At 38.8% G+C, this 13,389-nt stretch overlaps 1 non-coding gene across 1 annotated transcript; it reads right to left on the bottom strand.

The window, feature by feature from the left end:
* Nucleotides 1-4,229: 4,229 nt before the first annotated feature.
* Nucleotides 4,230-4,336, bottom strand: LOC112534622. Its single transcript, XR_003078898.1, has one exon. It is a non-coding gene; the product is annotated as a small nucleolar RNA R71 (small nucleolar RNA).
* Nucleotides 4,337-13,389: the final 9,053 nt, after the last annotated feature.

Genomic DNA, 13,389 nt, shown 5'->3' with positions numbered 1-13,389 from the left:
CAAATAAATAGTTAATAAAATATAATTAATCATGACTGACATGCCATAAATAATTCTATCTAGTCTTTATAAAATCCCACGTTCAACATGGACCATAATAATCACAACAATTTAAAAGTTCTCTACTACGGATAGTCTAGATTAAATAATAACAAAAAATGGAAGTACAAGTTATTTACAAAAAGTCCGAAGGAGAAGAAGTCGGACTGTCAAAATGCAGGATGGTGGAGAACTCTAACTGTCACCTGAAAAATAAAACTGAGACTGTCAGTCTCGGAAGTGATTTAAAATCAAATAATCTTGTGACTATAGTGGTCTTCTCTGAAAATAATAATTATTACAGTGAGTGTAACATGCCATGTACATCAAATACGAGTCATACTATAATCATACCATAATCTTAAAAATAAAATACATTTTAACATTTTTGGGACGAGTGGCTCAATAGTACCCTAACCCAAATTACTAGCAGCCTTTAGGCTCCCTTAATTCCAATAGGTCTGGTGCCCAAAGAGCAAAGCTCGACTAGGGTCCTTATATCCAGCCTGAACACTTGATTCCCAACTAAGCTGGCGCCTAGAGAGCATTGCTCGACCAGGGACCTTTCTCCGGCAGTCAACTTTCACAGCCTAGAGAGTTATACTCGACCAGGGCAAAAATCCATAATAACCTTGTTACCTATCTTTCATCATTACCGGTGCGCACGCGGTCTTGATGTAATCCATCAGGTGGCATGTTCTACTAAAGCCTCATCCCAATATCACAATCAACATATATAATAATAATAATCATAGTCTAACAAAGTCATTCAACACATAACGAAATAAAGATTTAGAAATTCGGGAAAAGCAAACATGCAATTTGTGTGTGGAAATAATAATAATGATTGTATTAATATAACATTAACTATCAAAATAACGATATAATATTACTGATAATAATATTAAAATTATTCTCAGTAATTAATAATTAAATAAAATTATTTATATTGCGATACTAATAATCATATTAAACATAATTTCTAAAGTAGCATATTAAATTTAGACTTGGCAATAGTGTAGAGAGTATGTGACTTTAACTCACAGTTCTAACACGTTCCGCAGTTTGCTCCTACGCCTCGGGTGGAGCTGGCGGGAAGGTTGGATTATCTAGTAACGAAAAATATTCAATTAATAGACATTCTTAAATTTTTCATAGACCTAGACTTCTAGAGTAGACTACCTAAAATTAATTTGGACTCAAGAAATCTGTCAAAAATTCGGCAGAACTTTCCCTAGATTACGAACATTTACCTCCGTAAAACGGGTCCAAAATCTGCCAAAGACACATCAAATATGCTGGAATTAAATAATAGGAGCCGGGCCACAAGAACTGCATCATTATTTTAGAATTATTTCCATGAATAGATAATCCATTATTTTAGTCCGCTCCACCCGAGGCTTAGGAGCAGAGCAAGGAGGTCGTCAGAACTGTGAGTTAAAGTCATATCTGCTACATGTATGTCATGCTAAAGTTTTACATAAGCAATTCTGATTAAATGATTTAAGATGTTAATTATTTACTTTAATTACTATTCGTATATGTATCATTTTCTACATCATTACTTATTGACTCGGGATGAGATGATAATAGAACATGCCACTTGATGGGTTGCATTAGGACCTCGTGCGCACCGGTGTGAATCTGAGACAGATAGTAAAAGGTTAGTTTGGGACTTTCCTTAGTCGAGTTCAACTCTCTAGGCTGTGTAGAGTGTGTTGGCTGGAGTAAAGGTCCCTGGTCGAGCGTTGCTCTCTAGGCGCCGGCTTTATTGGAAATTAAGTGCCAGACTGGATTTAAGGACCCTGTTCGAGCTCCGATCTCTAGGCGCTAGTTCTATTGCACTGAGAGAGCCAAAAGGGCTGTTAGTGATGGGGTTAGAGTTCTACTGAGGTATTCTGTCCCATAGTATGAACTAAAATTTATTTTATTTTACAGAAACATAGCATGACACATATTTTATTTTAATTAAGCAAATGTTTTATTTAAGTATTTATATTCATTTTGGGATATATGATTTTAACTCACTCTCGAGACTAACAGTCTCAATTTTACTGTTTTTCAAGTGGTGTTAGTTTTTCTACAGTTCTTTTCCTCTAGTAGCCCGACTCTTTCATCTTCGGGTTAATGTAACTTATTTTTGGTATGTTTGACTTTTAAAATTCTAGAATCTCCGCAGTAGAAATTTCAGACTTATTATTTTATAATTTCATGTAAATTCAGGTTTTGCCTAATTATGCTGGTAGACCGAATTAAAGGTGTAATAATTGGGTGATTAAAAGTTGGTGATGAATTAGTGTTATAATGGTTAGAAGTTGAATTATACCTTGATTGAGTTAGTGAGTAGTTAGGCTTACTACGAGATTTGGTAGCCTTACGCCTACCCATTCCCTAGTGCAGGTCGTGACAGGCCCGGACTCTGCCCGTGCTGACCACGGCATGCTGGGACAATTATATAGGCAAAATCGAATTGTTTTATTAGAGTTTGATTTTCCGACTTGAGATTTCACATACACGCACGAGCCACGCTTTTTCAGACTTCGATATTCGACTTTAGGAGACTATTTCGCATATTGAAGGATGGATTTTAGTGGTTTAAGCTTCACATTGAAGATCAAGAGTGGATTTTGGAGGCATTCAAGAGGCAATTTGAGGTTCATTATTCAGATTTAGGGATTTAGGGTTGTTCATCTGACTTGCAGAAGAAGGGTGTACATGTTTTCAATTTCCTTTTTTATATTTGTTCCTTACTTTATGTTATTTGTTAGCATGAGTAGTTAGAATTGCTGAACCCATTGGGTTTCCTTTGTTGTTAGATTCCATTTAATGTTTATGAGATTTTGATTATCAATGCTTGTATTCTTCTTGCTTTCATTATTAATAAGAAATAGCATTATTCATGAGACGTTGCGAATTGTGTTGTTCAGATTGCTTTATGTAATTGAGAAGTTCATTTAGTAATTGGAAACTTGAATAGTAAGAACTGGTTAATGATCACTTAGAGATAAGGGTAATTGACTAGCAAGATTAAGAATTAACAACTCTTAATAGTAGTGGATTTAATCTTAAGGCTAACCTAAAATCAATCGTTCGGAAGAGATTTTTAGGTTCTTATGTTTAGGAATTCAATGTTCTCGAGAGGGAAATCAAATTCAATTTAGAATCTGCTCATGGGTAATCACAATAAGTAATCAATATAATCTCTACCTTCACTAAAATCCAATTAGCTTAGGTCCCATTGGGTTTGCTTTCTCCCTTTGATTGTTTCCCTAAATCTTTGCAGACTGTTTGACATTTAGTTAATCACTTAGCTTGCATCTAGTCATAGAATATTAACTTCATCGATTTTGTTAAGGTTAGATAACATAAGACGCTGCAGTAGTTCTAGGATCACTCTTTCCCGAGAATACGACCTTGATATTCGCCATTAGTGCTAGTATGCATCGATAGGTTCAATGCCTTAGATTATAGCTACATAAATAGCCTATCAAGTTTTTGGCACCGTTGCCGGGGAACTTTTTTGTGAATTAGAGGGAATTTGTGTTTGTGTTAATCTAGCCATTTTTATTTTATGTCTTTTCATTTCTTTCTATTCTTTATTATTTTATTCATTTTTGCGTTCTTTGGTTGCTGCCTTTTAATTTCAGGTAGTTTATGACTAGGACCTCTAATCCTACTCCTGTAGACCTTCTTATTGAACCAGAGCGATCCCTCCGTCTTTTGAGGAAGTGTATGCAAGAAGAAGAGGAGGCGCGGATAGAGATTGAAGCCCTTGTAAATAGACCAGCAGGGATAGGAGACAACAACCAGGCTACGGATGAAAACATGACAATGTATGAGTTTGCTAGACCTTCTCTTGAGGGGACACAGACGAGTATATTACGACCACCTTGGGTAGCCAATAACTTTGAAATAAAGCCGAAAGTGATACAAATGGTCCAGAATAGGGTACAATTTAGGGACTGCCGAGCGAGGACCCAAACACTCACATAGCCAACATCTTGGAGATTTGTGACACCTTCAAGATAAATGGAACGACTGATGATACCATTTGGTTGAGGCTATTTCCCTTTACTTTGAGGGACCAAGCGAAAAGATGGCTGCAGTCAGTCCCAGCCAACACTATTACGACATGTAGATCTTTGGCTGAGAAATTTTTATATAAGTACTTTCCTCCTGCTAAAACTGCTAGATTGAGAAATGACATATCTTCTTTTGTGTAGTTCGATGACGAGAGCATGTAAGATGCTTGGAAAAGGTACAAAGACTTGCTTCGATGTTGCCCACACCACGGACTACCAGTATGGATGCAGGTTCAAACTTTCTACAGCGGTTTGAACCTTGCTACTAGGCAGATGGTAGATGCTGCAGTAGGTGGGGCCTTGAACAGTAAGACGTCGAAGCAGGCACAAAATCTGATAGAGGAGATGGCCATGAACAACTACCAGTGGCAATCCTCTAGGAGTCGACCAGTCAAGTAGGGAGTGGTCAACCAACTAGATTCCACAGCAACCTTGGCAGCTCAAGTGGAGCTTCTGACCAAGAAATTAGACCAGCTTCAGATGCCGGTTAATGCAGCCTAGATAAGCTGCGAGTTCTGCGGTGGGGCGCACTACAGTGCAAACTGTAATGCGGGAGGTATGTTTGCTTCACCTTCCACTTCTTCATCCTCCATTGTTTCTACTGACCTTGAATAGGTAGACTATATAGGTAATACACCTAAACAGCAGAACAATCCGTACAATAATACATACAACCCTGGTTGGTGCAATCATCCCAACTTCAATTGGACGAATAACAGCGCCCAGGGACCACCCAGCTTTCAAAGGTTGCATCAGCAATAGCGATAGCTGCAAGCCGGTCAACTACCTTCACCTCAGGAGAAGAAGCCTAATGATAGGCTAAATCGTGTTAGCTACAATCTAAGGGAGTGTACCTATCGATGCAGTCTAGCACTAATGGCGAGTATCAAGGTCATATTCCTCGGGAAAGTGAAAGCCCAGAGTTACTCCTTTGTTCTTTGTTATATTAACCTACAATTAGCGATAAATAATTCATAAACTAACTAATAACTACAAGCTAAGTTCTAAGGGAGATGCAGGAGTAATTGATAAATGAGATAATCAAGGCAAGAAGACAAACCTAAAGGGAATCTAAACTAGTTGGCAACCAAACAAAAGATAAAGGATCGGTGAGTCTAATTATGCTACCCGAGGATGAATTCTTAACCGAATTCGGTTTCTCTCTCGAGATAACTGAATTCCTAAACCTAATAACCTAAAGTTGGAATCTCTTCCTAACGATTGATTCTTAAATTAGCATTAAGCATTAATCCACCTCTATTAAGCTTTGTTAATTCTTAATCTGGCTAATTAATTATCCTTATCTCTAAGCGATTATTAACCAGTTCTTGCTATTCAAAACGGATTTCTCAATCTCATAAAGCAATCTAAACATCACAATTCACAACGTCTGATGAATAATGCATTATCTTATTAATACTGAAAGCAAGAAGAATACAAAATTATCCCAAACAATCCAACAATACAATATCAAGCCAACATAGTAAAGAAATCCCAATGGATTAAATCAATCTAGCTAATCATGTTCATTATCAAAATTCACAAGAATTCAATGACAACAATGAGTAAAAAGGTAGAGAAAACCAATTACACCCTTAGATGAGAGTAAACAGCCCCAATTCCTCTTGCTCAAACTGAATCAATTCTTATTCCTCTTGCTCGATTTAAAAACCAATCAACGAACCTCGCCTAATCTTCAATCCTCGAAGAGAATCCGATTGAAACCTTGATCCAAGTCTCCTTTTCCCTTGGTTTCGGCTTAGAAAACCCTTTCAGAAAGAAAAGTTAGGGTTTGGGACGTTCTCCCTCGCTCTCTTTTCTTTTATCCTCTCTTCTTTCTTTTAACTAATTCCCCATGTCGCCGCCAACACGACAGTGTTGGTGACCGTGTTCCCCACACGGGCTGGTGTTGATGCCCGTGTTACTCTCTATGGCTGTGCTCCCTAAAACTTTGATGTTTGATGCACCAACACGGCCGTGTTGGTGAACGTGTTGGGAACACGGCCAGTGTTAAAACCAACACGGCCATGTTCAGCTTCCTTATGCTCGTACTTAGCTTGTTTCGGAGCTTTGACGTCCAATTATGCTCAAATTCTTCCCTTTATCATCCTTTGACTTCTTTTGGACCTAATGCACACAAACAGACGTATAGGGTGAGTGTTGGGACCAATTCACATCAAAATGTCTATAAAATCTATCTTAAAAACCCCATTTTAGATGTGTGTATTTTACGCACATCAAATAACCCCACACTTAGCTCATTGCTTGTCCTCAAGCAATCAAAAGTAAAATAAGGAAAATAAACCACTAAGGAATAATACTTAAACTGACAGACAAGCTAGAGAGCTCCTGCACATATCCTTAACAAGCGTAAGTCAAACAAAAAGAAACGAAGCAATCAATTCAAGTATCACAACCAAGATGCCAATAATTCGCAAAATACTGTCTTAACAAAATTATTCAGAACGAACTCCTCACCAGATTAACTCTAAGTCACTCAAAGTGTTTAAAGGGTAGTCTTTAATCACTCAATGCATCAACTACTGCCTTACTTACTATATGTTTGCTCTTAAATCCTACTCCTACCACTTATAGAGAGTCAACAACCATGTTAAGAGGTCTTTATAAGGGTTGTAATGGGGATTTGGTAGGGGTAGGTAAATTTGATAAGATGTTGAACCTATGGTGTTCTGCAATGAAATACATGACATGCACACAAGTCACAATAATCACAAGGGGTAAACAATGGATAGTAGTCCAAGGTGGGAAATAGGAATCAAGTCAAAATGTTTAGCTCATTTACTTTCTTTCTTTTCATCACCTTTCCCTCTTATTCTTCTATTTCTTTTCTTTTCTTCTTTCTTTTTTTTTCTTTTATAAGGGAAGAACATTCACATAATAGAGTGAATTTCTTTTTGGATTGAAGTAAGCTGCTACAAGATTCCAAAGCTATTGCCAAGATAAAAATTCCCAATAAACACAACTCATGTGCAAAATCATAACCCAAAGCAGAATAAAACTAAGTGGTAATGGAATATGATAAAAAAATGGTGAAAGAAGGGGTTATCTACAGAATCAATAAACGAATGAAGGCTATTTGGCTAGAATGAAAAACCTAAGTGCCTCTATCATACCAAAGTGTTAAACTATCCTTGTGGTCCTCATAAGCATTACCGAGCAAGTTCTAAAAGTAAAGACAGTAATTGGCACTCTCAACAAGAAATAAATACAAGCATATAAAGTGTATGCTTACAATTTAGGCTCAATTTCTCACAAGTGTGCTTTTGAGTAGGTTCCAAACAAAAATCATCAAAACAGAATTAAATAAACCAAAGCAACTTAGTGCAAAACTCAAACTAATTATCTTACATTCTTCCGCGAAACTCAACACTATCGGTTTTACCCGATCACATGGACATAAACAGGATTTCAAAAGCAAGTCAACAGTAAGAGCATCGAAACAAAGTGAAAAATTTTCAAAATTTTACAAAAAATTGCACAAAGAATAAACAAATAATTAAGATGGGATAAATATCACCCACCCCACACTTGAAGGACACACTGTCCTCAGTGTACAAAATATAAGAAATGCAAAAGGGAAAAGAACTAATACTGCCCTGACTGTGGTAGAGGAGTGGCTGCAAATAATAAAATAAGGAATTAAAATCGAAATTGAAACAAAAATTAAATAAAATATGAAAACTAAAACTAATAAAATCTTTCAAAACAAAAGGTTAAAATATTAGAGATTAAAGATAAAGTTTGGGGTGCCTCCCAAAAGCGCTTCTTTTTGATGTGATGAGTCTTCTTAGCTGGACTCATGCTGAAAAGCAAACGGTGGGGATTGACGACCATCCATCCTTCTTCCAAGTAAATGGCTTCAAGTATCCGCTTAAAGGGATAATCGTCGACTTGCTCTTACGGACTGTCAAGCAAGCTGCCAGTATGATGGGCAAAACTTGCTCCTCGTATAATTGAACGTAGTCATGATGCTATAGGGGCTCTTCCAATTTCAAAGCTGGAGTTTCACCAATTGGAAGGATCGACGGTTGGGCAATTTCTTCAGGAACGTTGATGGTTTTCTCTAGTCCTTGGCTTGGTTCACTTGCTAGAAGAAACTCGAGCTCCTCCAAGACTTCCTCATTGGATAACTCGTGCTCATCTTCCATCATCGAAGGGACTTGTGAAAAATCCACAAAAAATTCTTCTAACTGCAACTCAGCATCATCAACTGTACATTCCTGTTGGTAGTCTTTCAAAGGGATCATGTTTGCCTCTTCCTTTTCTGGTTCCATTTCCATGTTCAAAGAGTTGTCCTGCACAAAAGCATCATCGTCAAACATAGTAGATAAACCAAAAAAATTCTCACCTGAACGCAAAGTGACGGCGCTCAAATGTTCCTCGGATTTAGTAGCGTTTGATGAAGTTCCCAATTACTCTTCAGCTAGTAACTTGAAGATTAAGCCTACTTGATGCTCTATGTTGTTAATCGAGGCTTGTTGATCTTCAAGTATCCTCTCTGTTTGTTGGAATCTATCATCAAGACTTGTAATGAACCTCATCATCAGCTCCTCCGACACTAACTCTTCATCTTGAGTTGAAGGTGCAAGATTAGGCTACTGATGTGGTTGCTGAGATTTTGGTGGTTCTGGGCCATCTAAGCTCCATCCATAGGGTGAATGAGTGCTCCACTCTTGATTATAGGTGCTTCCATACGAGTCATTTGGCTAATTGCCCGTATAATTCACCTGTTCATAGTTATAAGAACAATGAGCAACATCACTGTACAATGGACAATCATTACTCAAATGTAAACCACAACAAAATTCACAAAAAACTTGAGATGAAAGAATAGAAGTGGAGAGTTGATCGGTAGCCCTGCAAAATGATTCCACTCGAGCTTCTAAAGATGCACGGGTATCCCAATTTTTAGCACTCTCTTGGTTCCTAATCCCATTTTCCAATGCGTCATACAAAGAGTTTGAGTTTAGCATTGAACCTCCTTATCATTCACTATCTTAATCATAAACTTAAAGAAAATAAATATATACAAACAAAACAAAAATAAAATAAAATAAAATAAATGGCTAAATTAACAAATAGCAAATTTCACTCTAGTTTTCAAACATTCCCCGGCAACAGCGCCAAAAACTTTAGAAATTTGTGTCCTCTACCGACAACAGATTTCAGCAGACAGACAACGCACTTAGGAATCAGCAGGCCTCCATTTAGAATTTGGAAACCAGATAGGCCAGATTTCTAAGATGTTGGCTGAGAGACAACCAGGGACACTCCCTAGCACTACAGAGTCTAACCCGAGGGAGCATTGCAAGGCTATCACCTTACGATCAGGTAGGGAGTTATCTAGTTCCTTACTTGTAGCTAATAATAATGATGTTGTTGTGAAGGATGAGCCTGCCAGGAAGGAACTAGAACCTAAGGAGATAGAGCCTGTGAGAGCTGAGGACAAGAAGAAGAATCCAGTGAAGGAGTACCAGCCACCTATCCCGTATCCTGCTCGACTGAGGCAGGAAAAGGTTTACTGGTAGTTCAGTAAGTTTCTAGACCTTTTTAAACAACTGTGCACTAACCTTCCTTTTGTTGAGGCTATTTCGCAGATGCTGAAGTATGCAAAATTTCAAAAGGAGATATTGAGCAACAAGAGGAGACTAGAGGATTTGGGATTGGTGACCTAAATGAGGAATGCTCTGCCATTCTGCAAAACAAGCTGCCTGTTAAGAGGCGTGATCTAGGGAGTTTCATTGTACCTGTGTCCTTGGTGAATTAACTGTGCATTAGCTGACTTAGGAGCTAGTATTAATTTGATGCCCACTAGCTTGTTTGATAAACTTGGTTTGAGTAAGCCTAAACCCACTAGGATGAGCATTCAGTTAGCCGATATGACTATTAAGATTCCTAGGGGTATAGTTGAAGATGTATTTGTTAAGGTAGACAAGTTTATATTTCCTATAGATTTCGTTGTCATGGATATGGAGGGTGAGAGTGTTATGCCACTAATCTTAGATAGACCTTTCCTTGCTACATCTAGGACCGTTATAGATGTTTGTAATGGAAAGCTCCAACTTAGGGTAGATGATGAGACTATCACCTTTGACTTAGCGACTTCCATGAGACATTCCCTAGACCATGATGATATTGTATTTTCCGTGGATGTCTTAGATGATGTTGCTGAGTCTCATATGCAGGAAATTTTGCTTGATGACCCTTTGTAGGTTGTATTGCAGGGATATGAGAGGGAGTTGCCCAACGAGCAAGTGTTGGAACAACTTGCTTGTTTGCTGGCTAGTGAGCCCAGCCATTCTACTAACCCGTTTGTTTCTCTTGACAGGTCAGACATGCAGAAGGTGAAACCTTCAATTGAGGACCCTCTAGTCCTAGAGTTGAAGGAACTACTCAAGCACTTGAGTTATGCCTACTTAGATGAGGTAAAGAGGCCCAATTATTATTACATCAGACTTGACTCCTGAGGAGAGGGAGATGATGCTATCGTCTCTCAAGAAGTACCCTACGGCCTTTGTATATAAGATTGCAGACATCCCTGGAATCATTCCTAGTTTTTGCTTGCAGAAGATCCTGATGGAGGATAGTTTCAAGCCAAGTGATGCAGCTACAAAGACTACTTAAGCCGAACATGAATGAGGTGGTGAAAAAGGAGGTAATTAAACTTCTTGATTCAGGCTTGATTTATCCCATATTTGATAGCTCGTGGGTGAGTCTTGTGCAGGTTGTAGCAAAGAAAGGAGGGATGACTGTGATAAGGAATGAGAAGGACGAATTGATACCAACAAGGACGTAACCGGTTTTCTGGTTTGCATCGATTACAGGAGGCTAAATGATACAACCCGAAAGGACCACTTTCCCCTTCCATTTATTAATCATATGCTTGAGCGTCTATCAGGCCATATGTTTTACTATTTTCTTGATGGTTTTTTAGGTTATTTTCATATACCAATCGCACCTGAGGACCAGGAGAAGACAACATTTACTTGCCCCTATGTGGGACGTTCGCATACCGGAGGATGCCATTTGGTTTATGCAATGCACCTGCCACTTTTCAGAGATGTATGATGGCAATCTTCCATGATATGATTGAGGAGTCCATGGAGGTTTTCATGGACAACTTCTCTGTGTTCAGTAACTCTTTCTCACACTGCTTGTCTAATTTAGAGCGCATGCTTGCACAACGTGTTGAGGCAAATTTAGTTCTAAATTAGGAAAAATGTCATTTTATAGTGAGAGAGGGCATTGTTCTAGGGGTTAAATGATATGCTCTAGCAACTTATGCTTCTCTAATGCTAAACTGAGACTGATTAGATGGATTCTACTCTTGCAGGAATTTGACATAGAAATCAAGGATAAAAAGGGCGCTGAGAACCTAGTAGCGGATCACTTATCGAGGTTGGAGAACCTGAGCTTGGCGGCACTTGATGAGAAGGCCATTGATGATAGCTTCCCTGATGAGCATTTGTGTTCATTGTAGGTATATACTGATTCCCCTTGGTTTTCGGATTATGCGAATAATTTGGTTGCGAAGGTCCTACCAAAGGGTATTCCCATATTTAGCTTTACATTGTTTTTATTTTATCAGTCATTTACATGTTTGATGGTAGTTAGAGCACTTGCTTAGTGACTAAACCTAATTGTTTGAAGCTAGGATTTTAATAACTTAAGTCGGATTCTTGGTGATAGGTGAATATGAACTTCCCTGTTTGGTACATTTTTACTTGAATTATAGCCTAAATGTGTATGAATGTGTGTTGAATGCAGGTAGGGAGTTGGGCGGTTCGAGATGTTGAAGAAAGGCTTGGATTTAGTGGTTCACCATGGTTTTCATAGGCATCACGGGTTAGATCCCCAGACCGTGCTGATCAGCACGGCTGTAGTCCTACCCGTGATGAACATGCACGTATAAGAGTTTGGGAATTGGCCATCCACCACGGCTTCCGAAGCCACGACATGCTACAAATGCCCTTGCCCGTGGTGAACATGCACATAGTGCAGCTTAGAATTGGCCGTCCACCACGGCTTCCGAAGCCACCATAAGCTGCAACACCAGGCCATACTGGTCAGCGCGGCCATGCCCTTGCCTGTGGTGAACATGCACGTAGCGTAGCTTAGAATTGGTCGTCCACCACATGTTCCGGAGGCACCATGGGCGGTAACACCAAGCTGTGCTGACTAGCACAGCCACGCCCTTGCCCGTGGTGAACTTGTACATGGAGGACACTTCAGGCTTCAGCACGGGCCGAGTCCAGGCTGTGCTGACCAGCACGGCCATGCCTTCGCCCGTGCTGAACCCCGTGACTATAAAAGGAGGCCATTTCAAACCTCTTACAACTTTCCCTCTCTAAAGTTCTAAGGTGCTTTTCTTCTTCTTCTTGATTTTTCTTACCTGTCACGGCAATTTCAAGTAAGTTTCTTCACCTTTTGCTTTTAATTTGGTTAAGTTTGAGTTTTTTATGTATTTTTTTATTATTTAGGATATTTTGATATGCTCTAGTATTTGTCAATATTTATTGCTTTGATTAGTTTATTATTTTTATTTATTTTTATTTACATCGCTCGAGTTTGATTTGGATTATATTTAGCTCAGATTAGTTGCTATACTTGTGTGATTTTAATAATGACATGCTAAGTGTGGGGTTTGGAAGCAGTATAGTTAATTTATGGCATTTTATTTTGATAAATTCATAGCATAAATTCTCTTTATTTAGTGAGTAATATTGTGGGCTGGAATGCCATTGGGAATTAGTTTTCTACAGGAAATTGAGGCTTTGGTCTTAGTTTTAAGCATAAAGTTTTATGTTAATCAAATTCTAGCGTTATGCTGCTAAATTTTCGGTGTAATTTGTGTTAACTTGATTTCTTGTTCGAATACTAATGATTGATTGTATTAGGCAATATGAGGGACCGAGATCAATCCTGTCGCCAGCAACCATAATGTGCCGCTACTAGCAAGCGCTTGCGTGGCGAGGGAACTTCTTCTTTTACTTCACCTTCACCTAGGAAACCACCAGCACCAGCACCCCCACCACAACAGCAACTAGTCCGAGCAAGAAGAATAGCAGCTGCAAATCCACCCGCACCTGGTCGACATTGCTTATGGACATTTCAAAATGCAGATAACGAGAGCCGCTTCCAAGTCATGAGATGGAAGCAAGTAATGGTCGGACGATGCATTGACTTTGTATCCCTGGAGAGAGTGGGATTGGAACAGGATGTTCGTGCACTGCTTGACACACTGCCT

The sequence above is a fragment of the Ricinus communis genome, chromosome 2, assembly GCF_019578655.1.
Source record: "Ricinus communis isolate WT05 ecotype wild-type chromosome 2, ASM1957865v1, whole genome shotgun sequence".
NCBI lineage: Eukaryota > Viridiplantae > Streptophyta > Magnoliopsida > Malpighiales > Euphorbiaceae > Ricinus > Ricinus communis.
Note: the sequence above shows the minus strand (reverse complement) of the source record. Positions and strands in the feature narration are given on the sequence as shown.